The 18,354-nt window shown below is 46.7% G+C and overlaps 1 protein-coding gene across 2 annotated transcripts in view; it reads right to left on the bottom strand.

The window, feature by feature from the left end:
• XPO5 (exportin 5) overlaps window positions 1-18,354 on the bottom strand; it is a 2,857,558-nt gene that overhangs the window by 549,092 nt on the left and 2,290,112 nt on the right. The window lies entirely within an intron of this gene.

The following is an 18,354-nucleotide window of genomic DNA, read 5'->3' as shown; positions in this document are numbered from 1 at the left end:
ACAGAAGCGGATAACTGGTGCCAGAGCCATGGCCTGAAGTTAAACGCCAAAAATGCATAGTCATACCCTTCGGGAAAAACAAGGTTACCCCTAGCTACCATATAGGTGACAATCCACTGAGCACAGAAAAAGTCATCAGGGATCTGGGGACCCAAGTTGACAGTAGTCTTCGTTTGACACTCATGTTGCTAAAGTAGTTAGGAAAACCTTCTATATCGCCCACCTGATCATGAAGGGATTCACATCTAGATCAAGGGAGGTCATCGTCCCCTGTACTCATCACTCATTAGACCTATGATTGAGTACAATGCCCGTTCGAATGTATCTGACCAGACACCTGATGCAGCTTGAAAGGCCCCAAAGTTCCTCACCAAAAGGATAAAGGGTCTCAAAAATATGTCTTATGCTGCCCGACTGAAAGAACTCCAGCTTTATTCAGTCTCATACCGCTTGCTCAGAGGTGACCTGTGCCTGACATATAAGGCCATGTCAAACCCAGATTTGATGAATATGCTTCACCTCAAAAAATCTAGATCCCTCAGAACACAAGGGCGGGAGACTTAAACCTTGACACGGTTATAAATAGAACGTGCTGGAGGGACAGATTCATCACCCAGAGACTCCCTATGCTGTGGAACAAAATCCCGGTACATGTGAGGCAGAGCACCTCGCTGGCCTTGTTCAAGAGGAATCTTGACCAATGGATGGGAGATCGCAGATATACCCCAGGGATTACTTCAGTGTCACTGCTTGACAGAGGCACAGAAAAATGATAGGCATAGTTTTTATTCAAACTAAAGGGGTGGCGAAAGCCACATAACTATGGGCTAGGCTTATAAATGCCCTTGGGCAGATAGCCTAGTATGAACCTATGAACCTATAAAGAAAGACTGCACTTGCATAATATATTAGCAATTCGACAATGTGCGTTACCACAGGTGTTTGTCTACTCTACAGGGAAAAAGCTTCCAAAAAAGAAGCCAAATGCTGACTCGTGCAGAGGATAAACCCTTCATAGGACCAAACAATGTAAATCCCTCATGATATTGCCTTTTAACTCCAAAAGCAGGTGCCAAAACTGATGCCTTTAACTGCTTAACCAGCAGGTACCGAGCTACATTTTTGCACTCTAAGATCATGATGTGCTAAGCAGCCAGTAACATGCACCATGCACTGCAGAATGACAAAGACCCATCTCATAAAGAAGTCAGTGTCATCTGCAAACTGTCCATATGATATGGAACAGCACATACACTTCTCAGACAAAGAAAAACATGTTTCACTTAACAGATTAAGTCTGACAAGCAAAGGTTATCTGGTCTTCCAGAAGGCTTCTACCACAATGTTTCACCTTGTGGAGAGGGGGTGACTAATGAGAAGCCAGTCAGTAAGGTAGAGCTGATCATCTCATCAAAAAAGGATGAAAATGTTTTGTACTTAGTTCTTGGCTACCACAAAGGAACCATTTTATTTTAAACAAATCCTTTAATCACCAATATCTATAATGATATATATATAAACACATTCAGCCACAGATAATAACAAACAAAACATTGTGAGTGGTGCATCAGTAACTTGCCAACACAATGCCTTCCTGCGGCATGACAGAAAATTCCTCCTCTTTCCTGCAGTGCACATCAATCACCCACTCAAATCTCAATTGCCTGTACCATTATCCTCATTCCCTTACTTTTATCAAGTTTCCAAAACATCATTAAAATGACAAATTGTGTAGTCCAACTAGTATGAAAAGGAAAAAAAAAGTTATGTACTCACCATAACGCTCCATCTGAGTAGGTAAACTTCATTTGTCAGCAACCTGTGGGTATCGGATCCGAGCCGGCAGCTTTAAACAGCTAAGATCCGAGCTCCAAGCTCCTCCCCCTTACCCATAATCCCCTGCCATCCCACTCTGACCTCAGACCGAGTTTGCTATAGTAACACAGAACATTACAAAACAAAGGATCACCTGCACATCCTAACCTGGTGTTATCCGGAGAAAAAGGACAAGGAATCCTTCTAGGACGCACTATAGGTTAGGGGGATGGAGGGAGGGTTGGCTGCTGACAAATGAAGTTTACCTACTCAGATGGAACGTTATGGTGAGTACATAAAGTACAGTTTTGTACCTACCATAAATGTAGATGTTCGAGGATTCCATTGCTGCAGTCCTTACTATTGGGTATAGTCCGCATCCAGTCGGCCCGAATACCAGAGTATAAGGCTGACGTCGGTCAGGGCGCATTAGACTGACGTCAGTACGTCAGGGTACTAATGCGCATGACCGGCGTCATATCCTCAGTCTTTTCTTGCCCCAGATGTCAGAAGACCCTAAAAAGACAAGGCCCAAAATACCTGCACCAAAACATGAACAATATATACAAAAATATAAGCAGGTAAACTCACCTACACAACCACCCCTAAACACAGAGGGGAAGGAGGGAGGGTAAATTGGACTGCAGCAATGGAATCCTCGAACATCTACATTTATGGTAGGTACAAAACTGTACTATGTTCTTAGTTTTCCATTGCTGCAGTCCTTACTATTGGGTAGAATCCCAAAGCAGAGGTAAGGGAGGCTGGCAAATCATAAAGAAGCAGGAGCTGACAACATGCCTTGCAAAACAGCTGTGGCAAAACCAGCCCTAGACTTAGAGTAGATAGGAAGGTGATAATGCTTAGAGAAAGTATGCACTGAACTCCAAGTAGCTGCTTCCAAAATATCCTTAGTTGCCACCCCGCTTAGAAATGCTGTTGAAGTGGCAGTAGCCCTAGTGGAATGAGGCCTAATCCCAGCTGGAACCTCCTTGCCATGATGGGAATAACAAAATGCAATGCAAAAGCCAATCCACCTAGAAATAGTTTGTTTTGACACAGGCTTGCCCTGCGATCTCAAAGCAAAAGAAACAAACAACTGCTGAGACTGCCTAAAATCCTTAGTCCTGCTTAAGTAATAACGCAATTGCCTGTGTACATCTAAAGTATGCAAAATCTTTTCCCCTTTATTTTGGGGGTCTGCATAAAAAGTAGGCAAATGAATAGTTTGGTTTAAAGCCACACTAGAAACCACCTTAGGCATAAAGGAAGGATTAGTACGTAATGATACCCTATCCTTAATCAAAAAGGGCTCGACTGCCATAAGGGCCTGCAACTCAGACACCCTTCTTGCAGAAGTAATAGCCAGCAAAAAAGCAGTCTTCCATGACAAATATTTCAATTCAGCAGTAGCCGCAGGCTCAAAAGGTTGTAGAGTAAGTTTTTCCAACACAAAATTGAGATCCCAAGCAGGAGTAGGAGCTCTACGTGGGGGTCTTATATTTTTTGCCCCTCTAAGAAACTGCTTGAACAAAGGATGCGAAAACAATGGTGGGTCACAATCATAGTGAGCTGAGATTGCTGCAGCATGAATCTTAATGGAAGAGAAGGACAGACCCTTGTCCAGTAACTCAGTAAGATATTGAAGAGCCATACTCAAATTAGGCTCAGAAATCTCCAAATCCTTTGCTTTACTCCAAAATAAAAATCTCTTCCATTTTGCTGCGTACACTTTCCTTGTACTAGGTCTTCTAGCTTCCTAATCACATTTAAAACTTGTTGAGGAAGTTGAGACCTGCTGTGTTTCAACACAGAATATGCCAGGCTGTCAGATGAAGAGAGTGAAGCTTGACATTGAGCAGATGACCGTCCTGCTGGGATAACAGATGTGGAATCAAAGGTAAAGGCCATAGAGGCTTCTTTACCAGACTCCGTAGTAGAGGGTACCAGTGTTGCCAAGGCCAATCTGGAGCTATCAAAATCATCCTTGGCCTGTCCTGTCTGACCTTTAACAGTACCTTTGGAAGAAGAGGCAGAGGTGGAAAGGCGTACACATGAAGGTTTGTCCAACTGAAAGACAGAGCATCCACTTTCCAAGCTGTGTGATGAAACCCCTTTGTGCAAAACTGTGGCAGCTGGTGGTTTAGTGGAGAAGCGAACAGATCTATGTCTGGAGTTCCCCATGACACTGTCAATTTCTGAAATACATGAAGATCCAGTTTCCACTTGTGGGGATCCATGATTTGTCTGCTTAACACATCTGCTAAGGAGTTCTGTGCTCCTGGCAGAAACCTTGCCTGAAGAATTAGGTGCAAGCGTAGCAGTCTCCCATAAAGTCATTGCGTGCCTGCATAGAGGATAAGAATGTGTTCCCCTTGTTTGTTGAAGTACCACATGACAGTTGTGTTGTCTGTTAGAATCAACACCTGCCCTGGAAGAAGTAACTCCTTGAAAGCCAGCAATGCGAACTGGACTGCTAACATCTCCTTCATGTTGATATGTAGATGCTGTAGTCTGGCAGGCCACTTGTCTTGTATCCACTTTCCATTTAGATGAGCTCCCCAAGCAATGTCTGAGGCATCTGTCGGTAAAATCTGACTCGCCTCTGGCCGGGTCACAGAGAGTCCATTGTTTAGGTGACATTCCTGAGCCCACCACAAAATTCTCTTTGAAGGCAAGGTATTATTTGAATGACAGTGTCTAAATCCTGGCAGTGCTGTGTCCATACATTTTGAGATACCATTGTAACTTCCTCATATGCAGTTTGGCATTGGGAAGCACCAGAATACAAGATGCCATGAACCCTAATGCTTGAAGGACTGTCTCTGCAGTCAGCACGGACTGATGAGATAGGTGATGGAAGTAAAGTGATAGACTCTTTTGTTTGTCCGGGGTTAAAAGGCCATCTGGGCTGCTGTATTCAGTCTCACACCCAGAAAGCACATGTCTTGAGAGGGTACTAGACTGGACTTTATTTCGTTCACAGAATACCCTAGGCATCTTAGCACTGCTATAAGATATTCCAGATGCTGTAGAAGGTCTTCCTTTTCTTGAGCCAGAATCAGGCAGTCGTCTAAATAAGGATAGATTTGAAGTCCTTGTAGCCTGAAGTAAGCTATCACTGGAGCCAGAACCTTTGTGAATACTCTGGGCAGTAGATAAGCCAAAGGGCAATGCAGAGAACTGATAATGAGAATCTCCAGCTCGAAACCGCAGATACTTCCTGTAACTTAGCCTGATAGGCACATGAAGGTAAGCTTCCTTGAGATCTAAAGTTACCATCCAGTGATCTTTGCCCAGCAGGGGTAAAAGCTGTTGTAACGTCAACATCTTGAACTTGGGAATGTCCAGAGAAGTGTTGAGGAGAGATAAATCCAAAAGCAGTCTGCACATGTTCCCCTTCGGTGGTACTAGGAACATGCGAGAATAAAATCCTAGGCCCCTTTCTGATACAGGGACTGGCTGAATGATGTCCAACACCCATCTGTCTTGAGTAATTAAATCCCAATTTTCTTTGAAAAGAGACAGTCGTCCTTCCAAAGGAGCTGCCAGACGAGAATCTACTGGCAGCTGAAAAGGCAGGTCATTGGGTCTGTTTACGAAAGGACTGACCCCTGCCCTCACCAGAAGTCTGAGCAGGTGAACTCCCTGTTCCAGGCCTAAAAGAACCTTGAGCCCTGCCCCTACCACGTCTAGACCTACCCCTAGACTGGGAATCATAAGCAGGATATGTCCACCCCTTAGCAGGCCAATTTCTACTAAACTTGGTGGCTGTACCTGCAAAAATCTTTAACAGTTTGCATAGACTTAGCTTTGTCCTCCATTTTCTTTAAAACTGCTTCCACAGGTGAACCAAACAACACATCAGACTGTAAAGGAGCATCCAAAATCCTTGTCTTAACATGCTCAGCCAAATTTTGATCCCTCAACCAGGCATGCCTGCGAAGAACAGAACTAGTGGCAGCCACCCTCGAGGAGGCCTGCACAGCATCAAAACCACATTGCAAAGAATGCTTGCCCACTTGTTCAGACACATAAACTAAATCCAGCAAGTCTTTACAATCAATACCTTCCGCCAAAGCATCCACCTTAGATTTCAATTGTGAAAGGAGATAATTTTGATATTTCAGCATGTGAAACTGACAATTCAACGCTCTCATGGCTAGAGTGGAAGAAGTATACACTTTCTTACCCCACCTATCTAACGCCCTTGCCTCTTTGTCAGTGGGAACAGGATTTTTAACCACAGAGGCCTTAACACCTTTAGGCCCCTGAGAAACAGTTTCTGGGTCCGCCCTAGGACTCTTAAACAAATACTTAGGAGCTTGGGCCACCCTAAAGTACCTATCAGGTTTAACAGGAGCAGGAGGCAAAGAATCAGGGTTCAGGAAGCCTCTGCAAAACATCTTCCACCACATTCAACACAGGAGGTATAGCTAAGGGCCTATGCTGGGGTAAAACAAGAATTCCCTAAGTCTCTTCCTGGAATCAGAGTAATCCTGGCCTTCCCATTTAAAGTGCTCCCTCATGGAATGCAGAGTCTCTGAAAATGAAAAATCCTCAGGAGGAGAAGCCGAAGGAGTGGCATCATCCACATCAGAATCAGAATAATGAGGATACTCCTGCAAATCTTCCAGAAGACTCAGAAGCCCCTGAACCCTGTTCAAAACTGTCAAACTCTGGTTCCACTCTAGGCCTCTTATCAGGAGGGCCCATAGAACCTCTAATCATAGTAATCAAATCTTCTGCCATTTTAAGCATATGTTTCTTAGGTACAGAACCCGAAAGGCTAGGAGAAGCCCCTACTGAAGCTGAAGTTGGCCTACCTCTAAAAGAAGTTTTGGCAACAGAAGGAGAGGCTCTAACTACTTTGGGAAGAGAGGGAAGAATAGTTACCTGAGAAGCCCCTCAGCCTGGCCTGCCTCCTGAGAGGGTACATCCTGTAAAAGTAAAGTTTCTGCCTGAGACTCCATAGAAACTCCTGGCAAAACCTCTGGCTCCACTGAGCCATCTAAAGAACCGACGTCCGGGACTGCGGTTCATCAACCCTAGGCTTCGCTGTTTTGTCCTTGCGCTTCTTGGACGAAGCAGGCGTCGGAGCATCCGACGGCATTTTATAATTGCAACGCTTCCCAAACACTAATCTGGCACAGTCTAACCTCCTCTTAATAGTGCGTTTGTTAAACCTAGCACAAGAGCGGCAACCAACAACGTCGTGCTCAGGCCCTAAACAAGGTATACACAATGTATGGTAATCCCTATGAGGTATTTGTTTCCCACAAGAAATACAGTTATTCACTTTTTCTGACATCCGGTTAAATACTGAGGCAAGAAAAAACCAAAATGTTCCCCAACGGGGTACTTAGCCAACTCTGATTCGGTCTGAAACTCCGGTTTCGGAAATATTTCAGAACGCCAACCTGCACTCGCAAAACTGCTTCTGCATCGGACCACGCGGCAAAAGACTGAGGATATGGCGCGGTCATGCGCATTAGTACCCTGACGTACTGACGTCAGTCTAATGCGCCCTGACCGACGTCAGCCTTATACTCTGGTATTCGGGCCGACTGGATGCGGACTATACCCAATAGTAAGGACTGCAGCAATGGAAAACGAAGAACATCTTCTTTATCTGAAGTAGTTAACTTCATTTGTTCATCAACCTGTGGGACAGAGCCCCCAGCTACCCAAACTTGGGAGGTCCTCATGGAAGGATATTCCAGAGCACTGCAGAGCCGAAGGATGCTCTCCCTCTGGAAATTATATCCAACTTATAATGGTTAATGAAAGTATGGGATGAAGCCCAAGTGGCTGCTGAACAAATGTCATCCAAGGACACTCTGGAGCAAAAGGCAGAAGAAATAGAAATCGATCGGGTAGAATGAGCGTGGACTCTTTCAGGTTCAGGCCGGCCAGAACTCTTATATGCAAGAAGTATACATTGGGAAATCCATCTGGACAATGTAACTTTTGATACTGGTTTGCCCAAAGAGGATTTAGCAAAGGATACAAAGAGTTGCTCAGATTTCCTATGTTCAGCGGTCCTGTGCAAGTAGAATATCAATTGCCTGTGTACGTCCAGAGAATGTAGTTTGTATTCACCCCTGTTTTGATAATTTGGAAAGAAAACTGGTAAATTAATAGACTGGCTGATATTGGGCTCAGAAGCAACTTTGGGTAGAAAGGAGGGATTGGTCCTGAGGGAAACTCTATCTTTATGGAAGACCAAGTATGGAGGTTTGGCGCAAAGGGCTTGAAGCTCCGAAACCCTTCTAGCCGAAGTGATAGCAATGAGAAAGGTCATCTTCCAAGATAAATATTTTAGATCCACTGAAGCTGCAGGTTCAAACGGAGGGGCCATCAGAGACTGGAGAACAAGGGTTAAATCCCATGGAGGGACTGCGTCTTGAACCGGAGGCCTTAAGAGGAAAGTGCCTTTTAAGAAAGTCTTACATAATTTAGAAGAGGCTAAGGGACCGAGATCACTTCCCACATAATGGGAAATTGCAGCTAATTGGACTTTGACCGTAGAAGAGCTAGCACCTTGGTCGAATAAAGTTTACAAAAATTCTAACACTGTCAGCATTGGAGCTGTAAAGGGATCCAATTTTCTATGCTCCGCCCAGATTGTAAAGCATTTCCATTTGCTGTTATAAACCTTTGTTGTAGAAGGTTTAGGAGCAGCTACTAAAATAGCCTTAACAGAGGATGAGATACCGGGAGTCCTAGCTATTACTGGAACTGGATCAACCAAGCTGTGAGCTTGAGGTTGTCCAGATTCGGGGTTGATAATCCCAGTGGGTGAGAGATCAGATCCGGGGTGGGATCTAGAATCCATGGAGGATTCACTAGATGAGACCATAGACATGGGAACCATATTTGACGAGGCCAGAATGGGGCTATGAGGATCACTCTGCTCCCCAACCGACTGGCTTTCTGCAAAAATTTTAGCATTAGGGGAAGAGGGGGATAAGCATAAAGTAGACCGGATGGCCAAACATGCACCAGAGCGTCTCCGGGGGATTCCCCTGGTTGAGGAATTAGAGCAAAGCAGTCGCTGCACTTTGCGTTCAAAGGAGACGTGAAGAGATCGCAGCAAGGTTGACCCCACTTGAGGAAGATTTGCTTTGTTATTATGGGGTTCAGAGACCACTCGTAGGGTGAGAGGATGGTTCGAATCAGCCTGTCTGCCAAAATGTTCGACCGACCAGGAATGTGCGTCGCTATGAGAAAGTGGTTGGTGGAGATCGCCCATTCCCAAACTCTCATGGCCTCTCGACAAGGTGGGTAGGATCTGGTTCCCCCCGGTTTGTTGATATACCAGACCACTGACATGTTGTCTGTCTGAATTGCAACTGTCCCTAAGGGAAGAAGGGCCTGGAGTGCTTGCAACGCCAAAAGCACCGCTCTCATCTCTAGGACATTGATATGCAACAAGGTCTCTGAATGGGTCCAAGTGCCTTGGACGGTTCTGCCCATACAGTGCCTCCCCACCCTAGGCGAGAAGCATCCGTGGTCACCGTGGCTAGAGGTGGGGACATAGAAAAGGGACGCCCTGACATAGAAAAGAGACGCCCTTTCTGGAGGTCATGGGACTGGATCCACCAGAGCAGGGATTTCCTGCAAAACCTGCTGAGGGAACTGGGTGAACTCAGTGGATGTTGCAGGATGGACCATTGAAACAGCAAGGTCCATTGTAGTATCCTCATGTTCAAGCGCGCTAAAGGTAGCAAATTGAATGTTGCCGCCATGGAACCTAGAGCCCTCAGAACCAATTCCGCTGGAGGAGCCGAGGATTGCAGAAGGGCCAGTACATGGAGCTTCAGAGTTCGAAGCCGGTCCAGAGTTAAGAAGACTTTCAATAGGTTTGTGTCTAACCTGGCTATTATGAAGTCTAAGATCTGGGTTGGTTGAAGGGAAGATTTCTTGAGGATGATTGTGATTCCCAGCCGGGAAGCCAAGTGAAGGAAGTAATTTCTGGCTGAACATAGTAGATGCCTGGTGGGGGCAGACAGGAGCCAGTCGTCCAGGTACGGGAAGACCTGTATTCCCTGGAGTTTCAGGTGGGCCGCTACAACTGCCAAAACTTTGGTGAACACCCTGGGGGCTGTGGTGAGACCAAAGGGAAAGGCCCTGATCTGGTAGTATCTGGCTCCTAGCCGGAAGCTGAGAAACCTTCTGGATCATCTTGTCCATCAAAATGTCGTAGTACGCATCCTTGAGGTCTATCGAGCACATCCAGTCGTTCTCCTGTAAGAGTGGGAGAATGAATTGAATGGTGACCATCTGGAACTTCTCTTTGGCCACTGACAGGTTTAGAAAGGACAGGTCGAGGACTGGCCTGAAGTCCCCCGTCTTTTTTGGCACCAGAAAAAACCTGGAGTAATAGCCTGATCCGGATTGGTCTCGGGGGACGTGCTGGATCGCTCTTTTTTCTAGCAGCTGGTTTATTTCTGCGGCTGCTGCCTCCCTATGATTGGGTGGGACATTGGGGAGGCTCCGGGGTCTGGGGGGGGATACAGAAAGGGAATTTTGTAACCTCTGGATATGATTCGAAGCACACAGCGATCTGTTGTAATGGACTCCCAAACTGCTAGGTGCCTCGAGAAGCGCCCCCCCTGACTGCCTCCAGAGTGGAACAGACGGGTAATCCTTCAGGGCTGCTGTGCGGGTCGATCAGAAAAGGGTTCTCTCGACCCGAAATTCTTCGGTCCCCCCCCTCTGCCTCTGAGCCGGCGTCCACCCTGTCCTCTTCTACCTCTGAAGGACAAGGAGTCCGGAGCGAAACGGGACTGTTGAGACTTCCGGAGCCACATCTTTTGTCCCCTTTGGTTCCTGGAGAAGGACCTCTGGGGAGCAGAGAAGCGGACTCAGACGGTAGACGTCTTCCCGTCTTTCTCGCTCTGGACCAGCGTGCCGTGGACGGGCTTGCCAAATAGCGAAGAACCGTCAAATGGGGCATTTGCGAAGGACGCCTTGAAGGGTTCCGCAAAATCGCACAGGTGGAGCCAAGCATGTCGTCGTAACACAATGGCCGCTCCGCTAGCTCTAGCGGCTCCTTCCATAGCATGGGAAAGGAGCTGCATAGAGGTATTCGAAATGGACTTAAGAGTGGCCATTCGAGCTGAGAATACCTTCTTATCCTCGGCCGACATGGACTCTGGGGGGCGACCCGGCGTATTCCTTGATGAGATCCCGCTGGAGTCGTATCACATGTGCCATATAATTCAGCGACCTTACGGAGAAGGTAGCTGAAGTGAACATCCGCTTCCCCAGGCGGTCCATCGTCCGAGACTCCTTGTCGGGAGGGTGGACCGAGGAACTCTCCTGGGCTAGTTCCTTCTTGGTGGCGGCCGCCACCAACATGGCATCTACTGGAGCACCCTTGCTCCAAACCATCCCATCAGTGGGGGGACTGAGGATTCTATCTGGTCTCTTAGGAATGGGCTCCACAGTGTCCAGTTCCTTCCATGCCCTGGTAGTAATCAGATCTACCAGGGGATCGGCGGGAGGGGACACCCAAGAGGTAGATGGGCCTGCGTCAAATGCCTCCAGAAACACAGACTCATCCGAGGAAGGTTTTTGGGCTGACCACCCCCCTCTAATTCGAAGCATTTCCATGATGTCTCCGAAGGAGACGTCCTGGGGGGTGACCTTGGGGAACCTTCCCCTTCCTCTAAGTCTGTGTCCTCCGTCAAGGACTCAGGCGAGTCCAAGTGCCTCCCCTTGCATTTGCGTCTGTGAGGAACCTCCTCAGGGGGGCTGTCCGAAGAGGCCTCACCAACCACATTTTGTTCCTCAAAGGGAACCATCTGGGACGTAGGAGCAGGCTGTCCCTGGGGCCGGGTGATGGAAGGTAGGCCCCGTCTGAGAGAGAGTGCAGGGTGGAACTGTAGAAAGAGCCTGGGGCCTCGAATCCCTCAACAATACCCTCTCCACAACATCGAACGCCAAAGGAGAACTGCTCTCTCTTGGATCCGAGAGCAGCCCCCTCAGATCCGATGTGTGGATTGGAGCCGGGACCGAAGCAATCAGATCCGAAGGGCCAGTATGCTCCGACCGAGATGGAGCCGAAGACACACCAACACCTCCGGATCTGAAGCTCAGCTCTCGGTTCCGAGAGCTCGGATCCAAAAAGGGACCCGACAAACTCAAGGGTGCGGTTGGAGCCTAAGTACGAGGTACTATCGTTGCCGAACCTCCCCTGGCTCCTATGCAACCTGGATCCGAAGGCTCCGAACCCCGGAAGTGGGTCGGAGAAGGAGCAATCGGGGCAAAAAAGGGGGTCCAGCTCCCCCCCGGGGGCAGGAGCACTCCTATCTGCAGCTGGGCCTGGAGGAACCTACGCATCATCCGGTCCATATCTGCATCAGACAAGCTTCGGGTGGACCTAGAAGAGGCCAGCGAGGCGGGCTGGGAGTGCCGCCTCGATGACCTCGAAGGCAACTGGGTCTCCTCCTCCGGCTCCGGGGAGAAACGAGGTGAATGGAGCTGGGAAGGAGAAGGCCCGGAAGCCCTGGGAGAGGCTGCTTGTTTAGCCGGCGGAGCAGAGGAGGAAGACTCGGCCCGCCGCTTGTGATGTCTCTCTTTTTTCCCCTCCCGCCTTGCCTCCCTCTCCTCCTGGCCTAAGGTGGGAGGATGAGTCCTGAGCAGGGATGGAAGGAGGCACTGCCGCGGCCACGGCAGGTGCCACGGAGGGAGAGGAGGACTAAGTCGAGTCCGGGGTCAAAAGTCCCGCCAGAATCAACTTCAACCTCCTGTCCTTTAGGGCCCTGGGGTTGAAGGCTGCACAAATAGTGCAGCCTGAGGAAAGTTGGTCAACCCCAAGGCAGATAACACACTGAGTGTGGCCATCCGCAGGGGATAGCTTATGGCCACACTCAGTGCATTTAGAGAAGAAGGTTTTTGGGGCCTCAGACATAGTCTGACTAAAAAACACAAGGCCCAACACGGACGCCTTCACACACGGGGGGTGGGGAGGAAATTAAACTGCACTAAAGATAAGTTAGCAAATTTTAGAACTAAAAATTCTAACTAGGGAGCAACACACACAACAGCAATTTTGCTACAAGAAAAAAAAGGGTAGATAATAAGGATTTTTTCCTCACTAGAGTAACTCCCATGCCTGGAACTCGTTCAAAGCTGCTGATTCAACTGCGGCAAACGAGATCTGAGGTCAGAGAGGGATGGCAGGGGATTATGGGTAAGGGGGAGGAGCTTGGAGATCGGATCTTAGCCTTTTTAAGCTGCCGTCTCGGATCCGATATGGATCCAATACCCAAAGGTTGATGAACAAATGAAGTTAACTACTTCAGATCTAAAACCTTCAGGTTATACACTGTAGAACAGTTTGAGATGCAAAGCAATTTAAACATTAAGGATGACTGCAATATGGATTAATGCTGTACCCCAAATACTACACATACATGCCTCCTAACCATAGCCTATAAACAACTGTGTTGGTCTTGCTATCCTGACCTATTTGCTCATATTCCTTTTTGCTAAACCACCACTCTTGGATCATGAGCATAATATTTTATAATGGTGTACAAAATTTAAAAAATGTCTTTCTTACAAAAGTATCCAATCCTAAAAAGATAAATTCCTTTAAACAGCAAGCTCAGTCTTAATATTCCAAATTATTTATATTAATCTCCTGGCACATTTCAGTGCAGCAAAATAAAACTGCATGCTACTGTTATGAACAGTTCTGTTCAGCTCAGAGGAGCAAAGTAAAAGCCACTATTCAAAGTACAGTAACACAAGCTCCACTCATCTGTAATAATAGATGTTCGTAGGGCACACTGCCTTACCAACATATGGGTAAGCAGTGCCCTGCTACCCTCCCTCGTGCAGTCTGTCAAAAGCTCAGAACTCCTCCCATTGCCTGCCTTTGATGGTGAAGAACAAATCACCTAGCAAGACCAGAAAAACCTTTCACAATCACAGTCAGAACCCTTTCAGTTTTCATGGGTCCAATAGGAAGAGCAGACAGAAATGCAAACTTTGCAAAAAAGAAATTATGTCTTACCATAATGCTCCATCTATGTTGTTGATCTTCATCCATACATCACTGATGGGTATCGGTTCTGTCCTCAGAACCGAGTCAGCCTTATACCAAGCTCGCGCCAGCTAAAAACTCTCGAGTTAAGCCTTTACCCATAATACCCTTCCCCCTGTTACCTCAGATCTAGTTTGCCCTAATTAGTAAAGCAAAGGCGGTCTCCGAGCAAAAACCTTAATCCAGGAAATGGATTCAAAGTAACCCCAAGGAGCCTCTACGAGGGGGAAGGAGGGTGGGACGTGATGAAACGGATAAAGATCAACAACACAGGTGGAACGTTATGGTGGGACATAACTTCTTTATCTGGTGGTGTTGATCTTCATTCCATTCATCACTAATGGGACAGAGTCCCCATCTACCTTATATCATCACTTGGGCGGCCCTATGGAAGAACATTCCTGAGCACCACTGAACCAAAAGACGCTCTTCCTCTGCAGACCAGATCCACTCTGATGTTTGGTGGAACAGACTTTCTTTCTTGGTTATAAATGAAAGTTATACAGTCTCTCAGCCATTTGGAGAGAGTCACTTTAGAGACTGACTTTCCCATTTTTGGACCAGAAAAGGATACAGGTAACTGGTCTGATTTGAGGATTGTTTTCATCCCAAGTAAAATCTCAGTTGTCTGTGGACATCAAGTAAATGTAAACAATACTCTCCCTTGTTCGAAAATTTAGGAAAGAACACTGGTAGGTCAATAGTCTGATTAACAGAGAGCTCAGACATTACACCTTGGGCAGGAAAGAAGGGTTGGGTCCGTAGTGATACTCTGTCCTTATGGAAAATCAAACAAGGAAGCTTTGTACAAAGAGCCTAGAGCTCAGAAATGAGTCTGGCCGATGTAATGGCCACTAGAAAGAGAGATTTCCAATATAGAAACTTGAGGTCACACGTGGCTATTGGCATGAAAGGAGGCAGTGTCAAAGATTGTAAGACAAGTGTGAGACTCCATGGTTCTGTGGGCTGCTTAATTGGAGGTCTGGAGTGATTGGCTCCTTTCAAAAAGGTTTTGCTTAGACTAGGAGATATTAAAGAGGAGTCACCAAAACCATTATGAAAATTCAACATGGCAGCTAAATGAACTCGTATAACTGATGCTGCGGCACCCTGCTCAAAAAAGTTAGATAAGTATTGGAGTATGGCAGAGACCAATGCAGAACATGGATATAGTTTCCTCTGTCTAGACCAAATAGAAAATAGTTTCCATTTGTCAGCATAAAGTTTTCTGGTGGATGGTTTATGCGAAGCCAGAATAATGTCATGTTCTGGAGAGGGAAGATTACAATGCCTGGCAATCATCAGAAGTGGAGAAGCCAAGCTGTGAACTTGAGACTGGTCAAATTCGGATGGCTCAAACCTTGGGGATGAGAAATCAGATCTGGAGTTGGATCTAATTTCCACTGTCTGTAAAGTAGATGAGGCCAGAGAAAGGGAACCATACCTGTCAAGGCCAATCTGGTGCTATGAGGATAATTTTGCCTTCAACCGAAGGGCTTTCTTCATGACTTGAGGAATCAGAGGAATGGGAGGATAAGCATAAAGCAGCCCCGTGGGCCAATCGTGGATAACAGCGTCCTTCAGGGACTCCCCCTGCGGGGGAATTAAAGTGACATTGTTGCTGCATTTGTAGTTGGATGGGGAGGCGAACAGGTCACAGCAAGGCTGGCCCCAACGGCTGAAAATCTTTGCCGCTATGTTGGGGTTGAGGGACAACTAGTGAGGCAGGAGAATGCATCTGCTCAATTTGTCTGCAATCATGTTGGAATTCCCCGAGATATGTGTTGCTATCAGAAAGCGGTTGGAAGCTATTTGCCTAGTGCCAAACTCTCATGGCCTCTTGACACAAGGGATAGGACTTGGTTTCTCCTTGTTTGTTGCTATACCAGACTACTGACATGATGTCTGATTGAATTGAGATCGTCCCAGAAGGAAGAACAGACTGGAATGCTTGCAATGCTAAAAGCACTGCCCTCAGGGTCTAGAAAACTGATATGGGGCAGTGAGGAGCAAATCAACTAGATATGGAAACACCCGGAATCCTTACAGTCTCAAGTGAGTTGTCACTGCTGCCATGCAATTGGGGAACACTCTGGGGGCTGTAGAGAGTCCAAAGGGCAGAGCACGGAATTGGTACTGATTGTCTCCTAGCTGGAAGCGAAGAAACCTTCCAGGGCATTTGTCCATTTTGATGTGGTAATGCACATCCAATCACCTTCCTTCATAAAGAGGAGAATGGACTGAACCATGACCATCTGGAATTTTGTCTGGATGACTAACTTGTTTAAACAGCTGAGGTTCAAAATTGGTCTCCAGTCCTCTGTTTTTTTTTTTGGCACCAAAAAGAATCTTGAGTAGAATCCGGATCCAATCTGGTGTGGTGGGACTTTCTGGATGACTCTTTTAAAGTACAGCTTTTCTCTTTGTAGAGCTATTTCTTCCCTTAGACTGGGTGGAACGTCAGGAATTCGTTTTGGTGGCTTTGGGTAGGAGTCGAATGGGATTTGGTAACCACCGGTTATCTTCTGGACCGAAGAATCTGTGGCAATTGATAGCCAGGAATTGGGGTGCAGAGAAAGATGTCCCCCGACTGCTTCTAGAGGAAAGCAATTGGGCTGCTCTTCAGGAGTGCTGATAGGGTTGTCCAGAGAACGAATATCTGGAACCCCGATTATGCAGACCCCCTCTGCCTCTGTAGGAGCGTCTTCCGGAGGAGTTGCTCCCTCTAACTCTGGGGGTAAACTCGCCATGTGTGTCACAAAAAGGACCCTGAGACTTTTTGTGCCACAATTTCCCACTTCTCTGGTTCCTGGAAAAGGAACACTGAGGAGTGGAGAAACGTACACCAATAGCAGACAGGGTCTTGCCTTCCTGCTCACACCTGGCTAGCATGTCCTTCACTTTAGAGCCAAACAGTAAAGACAATTCCACTGGAGCATTAAGGAAGAAAGACTTAAAAGGATCCGCAAAGTCACATAGGGGCATCCAGGCATGACATCTCATAAAGTACAGTTGTGTACACCTACCATAAATGTAGATGTTCGAGTGTCTTCACTGTTGCAGTCATAACTGTAGGGTGATCCTGCCGGCAGGCAGCCCGAGGTCGGCCAGAATCCCAAAGTCTGGGTCCGGCGTCGGCTGTACAATCCAGTACCCTGACGTCAGTACGCTCTGGTACATAACCCTCAGCCGACGCCATCTTCTCCAGCCTTTCTTGCCCTAGATGTCAGAAGTCCCCAATAGATCATAAATGAATCCCACTAGGAAACACAAATACACCACAAAAGAGAGAAACAGAGGGGATAGGAGGGAGGGAAACACCGACTGCAACAGTGAAGACACTCGAACATCTACATTTATGGTAGGTGTACACAACTGTACTATGTTCATCATGTTTCACTGTTGCAGTCATAACTGTAGGGTGGAATCCCAAAGCAGTGAAAAAAGGGGGGAGGTTTAGACAGAAGAAGGGGCAGCAAGAAGACCCTGCAAAACAGCAGAGGCAAAGCCTGCCCTGGTCTTAGAATACAAAGGGAGATTGTAGTGCTTGGAAAAAGTATGCACAGAACTCCAAGTGGCAGCTTCCAAGATATCCTTGGTAGGAACTCCCCTGAGAAAAGCTGTAGAAGTAGCAGCTGCTCTAGTAGAATGACTTCTCACAGTACCTGGAAAGCGGTTTCCCATGATGAGTGTAACAAAACCTTATTCCATAAGAAATCCATTTGGAAATAGTTCGTTTGGAAATAGCCTTTCCAAGAGAACTGGAGGCAAAAGAAACAAACAATTGGTTAGATTTTCTGAACTCTTTAGTCTTGTCCAAATAAAATCGTAACTGTCTGTGCACGTCCAAGGAGTGCAAAATCCTTTCCCCTTTATTCTGAGGATTAGGAAAGAAGGTAGGAAGGTGAATAGTTTGATTCAAAGCTACTTTCGAAAATACCTTAGGCATGAAAGTAGGATTGGTCCTCAAGGATACTCTGTCCTGGTGGAAAATAAGGTATGGTTCCACAGCCATGAGAGATTGCAACTCTGAGACCCTTCTGGCAGAAGTCAAAGCTAACAAAAGAACGGTCTTCCAAGACAAAAACTTAATATCTGAAGATGCAGCAGGCTCAAAAGGAGGCAAAGTAAGTTTTTCTAAAACATAATTAAGATCCCAAGCAGGAACAGGAGGGGTCCTGGGAGGCCTTAAATTCTTAGCCCCTCTCAAGAATTGTCTCACCAAAGGATGAGAAAAAACAGGGGGATCAGTATTGAAATGAGCAGAAATAGCAGAAGCATGAATTTTAATGGAAGAAAAGGAAAGACCATTAGACAAAAGACCCGAGAGGTAAAGCAAAATAGGAGAGAGATCAGGTACCAGAGGGTCCAAGCCTCGGTCCTGCATCCAAATGCAAAATCTCTTCATTTAGAGGCATAGGATTTCCTAGTGCTAGGCCGTCTAGCTTCCAAAAGAACATCCAAAACCTGTTTGGGAA

The sequence above is a fragment of the Protopterus annectens genome, chromosome 1.part0 (genome assembly GCF_019279795.1).
Source record: "Protopterus annectens isolate FY-2018-M chromosome 1.part0, PAN1.0, whole genome shotgun sequence".
Classification (NCBI taxonomy): Eukaryota; Metazoa; Chordata; order Ceratodontiformes; family Protopteridae; genus Protopterus; species Protopterus annectens.
Note: the sequence above shows the minus strand (reverse complement) of the source record. Positions and strands in the feature narration are given on the sequence as shown.